This window comes from Excalfactoria chinensis, unplaced genomic scaffold, assembly GCF_039878825.1.
Source record: "Excalfactoria chinensis isolate bCotChi1 unplaced genomic scaffold, bCotChi1.hap2 Scaffold_344, whole genome shotgun sequence".
Lineage (NCBI taxonomy): Eukaryota > Metazoa > Chordata > Aves > Galliformes > Phasianidae > Excalfactoria > Excalfactoria chinensis.
In genome coordinates this window covers 51,805-62,559 of record NW_027315632.1, presented here as the reverse complement: position 1 = coordinate 62,559, position 10,755 = coordinate 51,805, and positions in this window count along the sequence as shown.

Here is a 10,755-nt window from a genome sequence, read left to right as displayed (position 1 = left end):
TAGACAGAAATTGATATTTCGGGTGGAAATGCCCTACTTTTGTACAGGCAAACAGGCATGCTGGAATTAATGCGTCATATTCTCCCAGAAAGTATCATTTTGTAGAGGAAGTTATCTTCTATTGTGGTTAAAAACCAGAATTTTGGGGAGAAAATGCTATTTTTAGGGATGAAAAAGCATTATTTTGGAAAGTAAATTCCATTTATTGCAAGGATAAGGAGTGATACTTAGGAGAGAACTTCTTATTTCTGGGATAAGTATTGTTATTCTGGTGAAAAATTGCCTAAATGTTGTCAGAAATTGATATTTCGGGTGGAAATCTCCTTGTTTTGTAGAGGAAAGCAGGTATTCTGGAAGCAATGCTTGATAACTGAGCTAGAAAGCTTCATTTTGTAGAGAATATGTCATCTTTTGGGATAAAAACCAGCACTTTGGGGAGGAAATGATGTTTTTAAGGTTGAGAAGCATTATTTTGGAAAGAAAATCCTACTTTTGCGAAGATAAAGAGTGATACTTAAGAAAGAACTTCTGATTTCTGGGGTCACTATTGATAGTCTTGTGAAAATTTTCCAAATTTTGACAGAGACTGATATTTAGGGTGGAAATGTCCTTAATTTGTAAAGGAAAAGAAGTATTCTGGCAACTGTGTGTCATATCATACTAAAAAGCAGCATTCTGTAGATAGAATGACCTCTTATAGGGATGAAAATCAGTATTTGGAGAAAAAATGCTATATTTAGGGAGGAATGGCATCATTTTGGAAAGAAAGCTATATTGATTGCAAGGATAAGGAGTGATACTTCAGAGAGAACTTCTTATTTCTGGCATAGGTATCGATAGTAGTGTGAAAATTCTCGAAATGTTGACAGAAATGGATATTTCGGGTGGAAATGTCCTTATTTTGTAGAGGAAAGCAGGAATTCTGGAAACAATGTGGCCTACTCCGATGGAAAGCATCATTTTCTAGAGAACATGTCTTCTTTTGGGGATGAAATCCAGAATTTGGGGGTGAAAATGCTGTCTTGAGTGATGAAAAGCATTATTTTGGAAAGAGAATAGTATTCTTGAAAAGATAAAGAATGATTCTTAAGAGAGAACTTCTAATCTCCGCGATAAGTATTGATATTAATGTGAAAATGTTTTAATTTTAACAGAAACTGCCAATTAGTTTAGAAATGTCCTTAATTTCTAGAGTAAAACAGGTATTCCGGAAACAGTATGACATATTCTGATAGAAAACAAGATTTTATAGGGAAAGTGTCTTCATGAGGGGATGAAATCCAGTATTTTTGGGATGACATGCTATATCCAAGTATTAAAAATAATTCTTTTGTAAAAATAATAATATTTTTGCAAAGAGAAAGATCGATACTTATGAGAGAACTTCTTATTTCTGGGGTAAGTATCCATATTCGCGTGAAAATTTTCTAAATGTTGACAGAAATGGATATTTCGAGTGGAAATGTCCTTATTTTGTAGAGGAAAGCAGGAATTCTGGAAACAGTGTGGCCTACTCCGATGGAAAGCATCATTTTCTAGAGAAAATGTCTTCTTTCAGGGATGAAAACCAGCATTTTTGGGAATAAAATGCTATTGTTAGGGTGAAAAGCATTATTTTGGAAAGAAAATCATACTTTTGCCAAGATAAAGAGTGATACTTAAGACAGACCTTGTAATTTGTGGGGAAGTTTTGATATTTCTGTGAAACTATTCTAAATGTTGACAGAAATGGAAATTTCGGGTGGGAATGTCCTGGTTTAGTAGAGGAAAACAGGAATTCTGGAAACAATGGGTCATATGATGCTAGAAAGCATCATTTTGTAGAGAAAACGTCTTCTTTCAGGGATGAAGACCAGCATTTTGGGGAATAAAATGCTGATTTGTGGGATGAAAAGCATTATTTTGGAAAGAAAATTCCATTTATTGCAATGATAAGGAGTGATAACCTTCTTATTTCTGGGATAAGTATTGTTATTCTGGTGAAAATTGGTCTAAATGTAGACAGAAATTGATATTTCGGGTGGAAATGCCCTACTTTTGTACAGGCAAACAGGCATGCTGGAATTAATGCGTCATATTCTCCCAGAAAGCATCGTTTTGTAGAGGAAGTTATCTTCTATTGTGGTTAAAAACCAGAATTTTGGGGAGAAAATGCTATTTTTAGGGATGAAAAGCATTATTTTGGAAAGAAAATTCCATTTATTGCAAGGATAAGGAGTGATAGCCTTCTTCTTTCTGGGATAAGTATTGTTATTCTGGTGAAAAATGGTCTAAATGTAGACAGAAATTGATATTTCGGGTGAAAATGCCCTACTTTTGTACAGGCAAACAGGCATGCTGGAATTAATGCGTCATATTCTCCCAGAAAGCATCGTTTTGTAGAGAAATTATCTTCTATTGTAGTTAAAAACCAGAATTTTGGGGAGAAAATGCTATTGTTAGGGATGAAAAGCATTATTTTGGAAAGAAAATTCCATTTATTACAAGGATAAGGAGTGATACTTAGGAGAGAACTTCTTATTTCTGGGATAAGTATTGTTATTCTGGTGAAAAATTGCCTAAATGTTGTCAGAAATTGATATTTCGGGTGGAAATCTCCTTGTTTTGTAGAGGAAAGCAGGTATTCTGGAAGCAATGCTTGATAACTGAGCTAGAAAGCTTCATTTTGTAGAGAAAATGTCATCTTTTGGGGATAAAAACCAGCACTTTGGGGAGGAAATGATGTTTTTAAGGTTGAGAAGCATTATTTTGGAAAGAAAATCCTACTTTTGCGAAGATAAAGAGTGATACTTAAGAAAGAACTTCTGATTTCTGGGGTCACTATTGATAGTCTTGTGAAAATTCTCCAAATTTTGACAGAGACTGATACTTAGGGTGGAAATGTCCCTAATTTGTAAAGGAAAAGAAGTATTCTGGCAACAGTGTGTCATATCATACTAAAAAGCAGCATTCTGTAGATAGAATGACCTCTTATAGGGATGAAAATCAGTATTTGGAGAAAAAATGCTATATTTAGGGAGGAATGGCATCATTTTGGAAAGAAAGCTATATTGATTGCAAGGATAAGGAGAGATACTTCAGAGAGAACTTCTTATTTCTGGCATAGATATCGATAGTAGTGTGAAAATTTTCTAAATGTTGACAGAAATGGATATTTCGGGTGGAAATGTCCTTATTTTGTAGAGGAAAGCAGGAATTCTGGAAACAGTGTGGCCTACTCCGATGGAAAGCATCATTTTCTAGAGAAAATGTCTTCTTTCAGGGATGAAAACCAGCATTTTTGGGAATAAAATGCTATTGTTAGGGTGAAAAGCATTATTTTGGAAAGAAAATCATACTTTTGCCAAGATAAAGAGTGATACTTAAGACAGACCTTGTAATTTGTGGGGAAGTTTTGATATTTCTGTGAAACTATTCTAAATGTTGACAGAAATGGAAATTTCGGGTGGGAATGTCCTGGTTTAGTAGAGGAAAACAGGAATTCTGGAAACAATGGGTCATATGATGCTAGAAAGCATCATTTTGTAGAGAAAACGTCTTCTTTCAGGGATGAAGACCAGCATTTTGGGGAATAAAATGCTGATTTGTGGGATGAAAAGCATTATTTTGGAAAGAAAATTCCATTTATTGCAATGATAAGGAGTGATAACCTTCTTATTTCTGGGATAAGTATTGTTATTCTGGTGAAAATTGGTCTAAATGTAGACAGAAATTGATATTTCGGGTGGAAATGCCCTACTTTTGTACAGGCAAACAGGCATGCTGGAATTAATGCGTCATATTCTCCCAGAAAGCATCGTTTTGTAGAGGAAGTTATCTTCTATTGTGGTTAAAAACCAGAATTTTGGGGAGAAAATGCTATTTTTAGGGATGAAAAGCATTATTTTGGAAAGAAAATTCCATTTATTGCAAGGATAAGGAGTGATAGCCTTCTTCTTTCTGGGATAAGTATTGTTATTCTGGTGAAAAAATGGTCTAAATGTAGACAGAAATTGATATTTCGGGTGGAAATGCCCTACTTTTGTACAGGCAAACAGGCATGCTGGAATTAATGCGTCATATTCTCCCAGAAAGCATCGTTTTGTAGAGAAATTATCTTCTATTGTAGTTAAAAACCAGAATTTTGGGGAGAAAATGCTATTTTTAGGGATGAAAAGCATTATTTTGGAAAGAAAATTCCATTTATTACAAGGATAAGGAGTGATACTTAGGAGAGAACTTCTTATTTCTGGGATAAGTATTGTTATTCTGGTGAAAAATTGCCTAAATGTTGTCAGAAATTGATATTTCGGGTGGAAATCTCCTTGTTTTGTAGAGGAAAGCAGGTATTCTGGAAGCAATGCTTGATAACTGAGCTAGAAAGCTTCATTTTGTAGAGAAAATGTCATCTTTTGGGGATAAAAACCAGCACTTTGGGGAGGAAATGATGTTTTTAAGGTTGAGAAGCATTATTTTGGAAAGAAAATCCTACTTTTGCGAAGATAAATAGTGATACTTAAGAAAGAACTTCTGATTTCTGGGGTCACTATTGATAGTCTTGTGAAAATTCTCCAAATTTTGACAGAGACTGATACTTAGGGTGGAAATGTCCTTAATTTGTAAAGGAAAAGAAGTATTCTGGCAACAGTGTGTCATATCATACTAAAAAGCAGCATTCTGTAGATAGAATGACCTCTTATAGGGATGAAAATCAGTATTTGGAGAAAAAATGCTATATTTAGGGAGGAATGGCATCATTTTGGAAAGAAAGCTATATTGATTGCAAGGATAAGGAGAGATACTTCAGAGAGAACTTCTTATTTCTGGCATAGATATCGATAGTAGTGTGAAAATTTTCTAAATGTTGACAGAAATGGATATTTCGGGTGGAAATGTCCTTATTTTGTAGAGGAAAGCAGGAATTCTGGAAACAATGTGGCCTACTCCGATGGAAAGCATCATTTTCTAGAGAAAATGTCTTCTTTTGGGGATGAAAACCATCATTTTTGGGAATAAAATGCTATTGTTAGGGTGAAAAGCATTATTTTGGAAAGAAAATCATACTTTTGCCAAGATAAAGAGTGATACTTAAGACAGACCTTGTAATTCGTGGGGAAGTTTTGATATTTCTGTGAAACTATTCTAAATGTTGACAGAAATGGAAATTTCGGGTGGGAATGTCCTGGTTTAGTAGAGGAAAACAGGAATTCTGGAAACAATGGGTCATATGATGCTAGAAAGCATCATTTTGTAGAGAAAATGTCTTCTTTCAGAGATGAAAGCCAGAATTTTGGGGAGAAAACGCTATATGCAGGCATTAAAAAGCATTATTTTGGAAAGATAATATTTTTGCCAAGATAAAGAATGATACTTAAGAGAGAACTTCTGATTTCTGGGATAAGTATCCATATTTGTGTGAAAATTTTCAAACTTTTGACGGAAATTGATATTTCGGGTGGAGATGTCTCTATTCTGTAGAGGAAAACAGGTATTCTGGATACAAAGTGCCATATTCTGCTAGAAAGCATCATTTTGTAGAGAAAACGTCTTCTTTCAGGGATAAAGACCAGCATTTTGGGGAATAAAATGCTGATTTGTGGGATGAAAAGCATTATTTTGGATAGAAAATTCCATTTATTGCAATGATAAGGAGTGATAACCTTCTTATTTCTGGGATAAGTATTGTTATTCTGGTGAAAAATAGTCTAAATTTTGTCAGAAATTGATATTTCGGGTGGAAATGCCCTACTTTTGTACAGGCAAACAGGCATGCTGGAATTAATGCGTCATATTCTCCCAGAAAGCATCGTTTTGTAGAGAAATTATCTTCTATTGTGGTTAAAAACCAGAATTTTGGGGAGAAAATGCTATTTTTAGGGATGAAAAGCATTATTTTGGAAAGAAAATTCCATTTATTGCAAGGATAAGGAGTGATACTTAGGTGAGAACTTCTTATTTCTGGGATAAGTATTGTTATTCTGGTGAAAAATTGCCTAAATGTTGTCAGAAATTGATATTTCGGGTGGAAATCTCCTTGTTTTGTAGAGGAAAGCAGGTATTCTGGAAGCAATGCTTGATAACTGAGCTAGAAAGCTTCATTTTGTAGAGAAAATGTCATCTTTTGGGGATAAAACCCAACACTTTGTGGAGGAAATGATGTTTTTAAGGTTGAGAAGCATTATTTTGGAAAGAGAATCCTACTTTTGCGAAGATAAAGAGTGATACTTAAGAAAGAACTTCTGATTTCTGGGGTCACTATTGATAGTCTTGTGAAAATTTTCCAAATTTTGACAGAGACTGATATTTAGGGTGGAAATGTCCTTAATTTGTAAAGGAAAAGAAGTATTCTGGCAACAGTGTGTCATATCATACTAAAAAGCAGCATTCTGTAGATAGAATGACCTCTTATAGAGATGAAAATTAGTATTTGGAGAAAAAATGCTATATTTAGGGAGGAATGGCATCATTTTGGAAAGAAAGCTATATTGATTGCAAGGATAAGGAGTGATATAATAGGATATAATGGGAGCCCATAGGATATAGTGGGAGCCCATAGGGAATTATTACAGTCCTCCTGCAGGTAGGGGGCGCTATAACGGTTAGTCCCATAGGCTATAATGGTGTCCTTTGGATATAATGGAGCCCATAGTGATAATGGGGGCCCATAGGGAATAATTACAGTCCTCCTGCAGGCATAGGGCGCTATAACGGGAAGACCCATACGATATAAGGGAGCCGATAGGATATAATGGAGCCCAAAGGATATAATGGAGCCCAAAGGATATAATGGAGCACATAGGGGATAATGGAGCACATAGGGGATAATGGAGTCCTTCAATGGCGTCCTCCTGCACGTAGGGGGCGCTCAAACAGCGAGTCCCATAGCTAATAATGGGAGCCCTTAGGATATAATGGAGCCCATAGGGGATAATATAGCCCATTGGGGATAATGGGAGCCAGCAATCGAGTCCTCCTGCAGGTAGGGGGCGCTATCGGCAAGTTCCATAGGATATAATGAAGCCCATAGTATATAATGGAGCGCATAGGATATAATGGGAGCCCATAGGATGTAATGAAGCCCATAGGATATAATGGAGCTCATAAGGTATAATGAAGTTCATAGGGGATAATGGAGCCTTGCAATGGCGACCTTGTGCCACCAGGGGGCACTCTAACTGGATATCCCATAGGATTAAAAGGGAGCCCGTAGGATATAATGGAGCCCATAGGGAATAATTACAGTTCTCCTGTAGGTAGGGGGCGCTCTAACGGGAAGTCCCATAGAATATAATGGGAGCCCATAGGATATAATGGAGCCCATAGGATATAATGGGAGCCCATAGGGAATAATTACAGTTCTCCTGCAGGTAGGGGGCGATATAACGGCGAGCCCCATAGAATATAATGGGAGTCCTTAGGATATAATGGAGCCTATAGGATATAATGGGAGCCCATAGGTTATAATGATAGCCAGCAATAGCGTCCTCCTGCAGGTAGGGGGCGTAATAACAGGAAGTCCCTTAGGATATAATGGGAGTCCATAGGATATAATGGAGCCCATAGGGAGTAATTGGAGCCCATAGGGAGTAATGGGAGCCAGCAATAGTGTACTCCTGCAGGTAGGGGGCGCTATAACGGCACGTTCCATAGGATATAATGAAGCCCATTGAATATAATGGGAGCCCATAGGATATAATGGGAGCCCATAGGATTTAATGGGAGCCCATAGGATATAATGGGAGCCCATAGGGAATAATTACAGTCCTCCTGCAGGTAGGCGTCGCTATAACGGCGAATCCCTTAGGATATATTGGGAGCCCATAGGACATACTGGAGCGCATAGGATATAATGGGAGCTCATAAGGTATAATGGAGCACATAGGGGATAATGGAGTCCAGCAATGGCGACCTCCTGACACCAGGAAGCGTTGTAACGGGATGTCCCATAGGATATAATGGGAGCCCATTGGATATAATGGAGCCCATAGGGAATAATTACAGTTCTCCTGTAGGTAGCGGGCGCTATAACGGGAAGTCTCAAGAATAAAATGGGAGCCCATAGGATATAATGGAGACTATAGGATATAATGGGAGCCCATAGGATATAATGGGAGTTCATAGGATATAATGGGAGCTCATAAGGTGTATTGCAGCTCATAGGGGATAATGGAGTCCTGCAATGGCGACTGCCTGCCACCAGGGGGGGGCTCTAACGGGATATCCCATAGGCTATAATGGAGCCCATAGGATATAGTGGAGCCCTTAGGGGATAATGGGGGCCCATAGGGAATAATTACAATCCTCCTGCAAGTAGAGGGCGCTATAACGGTGAGACCCATCGGATATAAGGGAGCCGATAGTATATAAGGGAGTCGATAGGATATAATGGAGCCCATAGGGAATAATTACAGTTCACCTGTAGGTAGGGGGCGCAATAATGGGAAGTCCCGTAGAATATAATGGGCGCATATAGGATATAATGGAGCCAATAGGATATAATGGGAGCCCATAGGGAATAATTACAGTTCTCCTGCAGGTAGGGGGCGCTATAACGGCGAGCCCCATAGGATATAATGGGAGCCCATAGGATATTATTGAGCGCATAGGATATAATGGGAGCCCATAGGATGTAATGGAGTCCATAGGATATAATGGGAGCTCATAGGATATAATGGAGCCCATGGGGGATAATGGGGGCCCATAGGGAATAAATACAGTCCTCCTTCAGGTAGGGAGCGCCATAATGGGGAGACCCATAGGATATAAGGGAGCCGATAGGATATAATGGAGCCCATAGGATATAATGGAGCCCATAGGGGATAATGGAGCCCATAGGGGATAATGGAGTCCTGCAATGATGTCCTACTGCATGTAGGGGGCGCTCTAGCAGAGAGTCCCATAGGAAATAATGGGAGCCCATAGGATATAATGGAGCCCATAAGGGATAATGTAGCCCATAGGGGATAATGGGAGCCATAATAGAGTCCTCCTGCAGGTAGGGGGCGCTATAACGGCAAGTTCCATAGGATATAATGAAGCCTATAGAATATAATACACATTTGAACTATTACTAAAATTAGAAGAAGCACACATCCTAGCTAATGTCTTAAACTCTCTAATTCTTGAGACTGCATTGGTAAAACAGAAAATCACACACTATGTTAAACTATTACTAATATTATCTCTAACACAGCAAGTTACAAAACAATACCACTAAGTAAGAAACACACAACTACAGTTACTATAAAGGCTGGATGCTATTTTCTGCCTTCAAATGAGACTGAGCATATCATGCTGGAACCCACGTAAGGCCAGTCTCTGTGGAAATATGAGCATATTCACAACCCCAAGTTGTCAGTGGTAGGGGACAGTCCCAAAGTCCTGTGGCCATATTCCAAACATTAACCATAGGCTGTTCCTTGAGCACTGGGGAAGCTTCAAAAGAACGATCCACATGAGCTGTATCTGTACGAACATGATTCAAAAAATTCAGCACAAGCAAAACAAGCAAAACCTTGCATAATATTTCTTGTAGTGTGTCTCCCATATTCCCACTTTTTTGTTTAATAATAACAAGAATGGATTTCAATGTTTGATAAACGTGCTTAGTGATAGCTTGTCCAGTGGGAGAACGAGCAATGGCTGTAGTATGTTCAACAGCCCCTTCTTGGAGGAAAGTTTGAGTGGCCTTAGAGGTATACGCAGGCACATTATCTGTTTTTGTAATATGTGGGATTCCTATAGCAGCATAAGCTGATAACCAGTGTTTACGGGCATTGTGACTGTTTTCACTTGTATGTGCTGTGGCAAATATGTAAGAAGAATGAGTATCTATCGTTACATGTACATATTTTAGACAGCCAAATTCAGGAATGTGAGTGACATCTGCCTGCCACAGTTGAAGAGGTGCTGTGTTACGTGGATTTGTCCCAATTTGAGGCAAAGGGGCAATTTCCTGGCAGTCTGGGCATGTTAGAATAATGTTACGGTCCTGATCCACTGTCAGTTGGAACTGTTTTTGTAAGGCTCTCCTGTTATGATGGAAAATTTGATGGGAGAGTCCTGCTTGCTCAAATAATTGAGGGGCAGCAAAAGTGACTGTGGCTCGATCAGCCTTGCAGTTGCCCTCAGTTAAAGGACAAGGCATTGTAGTATGCGATCGAATGTGCATAATAAAATAAGGAAAAGTACGGTGAGTGTCATAATGCAAAACTTGCTTGAGCTGTACAAACAAAACCAGGTTATTAACTTCCTTAAGAAAGGATTCTTCGATCCGTTGAATGATACCTGTAACATACAATGAGTCAGTTATTAAGCTTCTGTTCTGAAAAAATTTGAAAAGCTTGAACTACTGCAGTGAGTTCTGCAACTTGAGGTGATCCATCAACAACATGTACATCTTGTTATCAATTTTAGTAATAAATCAATAAAACTATGGTATTCCAATTATAACTTTTTATTAATTACAACGGGTAAAACAAAAAGGCAACTCAGCGCTGGGCGACAGGGGAATCGCTATTCCGCAAACTGCCGCGCCGCCCCCCCCATTCCAACTTCTTTTGTAAAGTCCACTCTGAACGTGTTGTCCTCCGATTGGTTAGCCGTAATCGCACGAATGGTGTGCCGTCACTTGGTTGGTTCTTCCAGGAAATTTTGTATCCATCGAGGCGCGCTTCTCCGGGGCCGCTCCCTGTATCCATCGAGGCGCGCTTCTCCGGGGCCGCTCCACACTGCCTTCACCTGCGCCGCCGGCCCCACCCCCTGTAACTAGGCAGA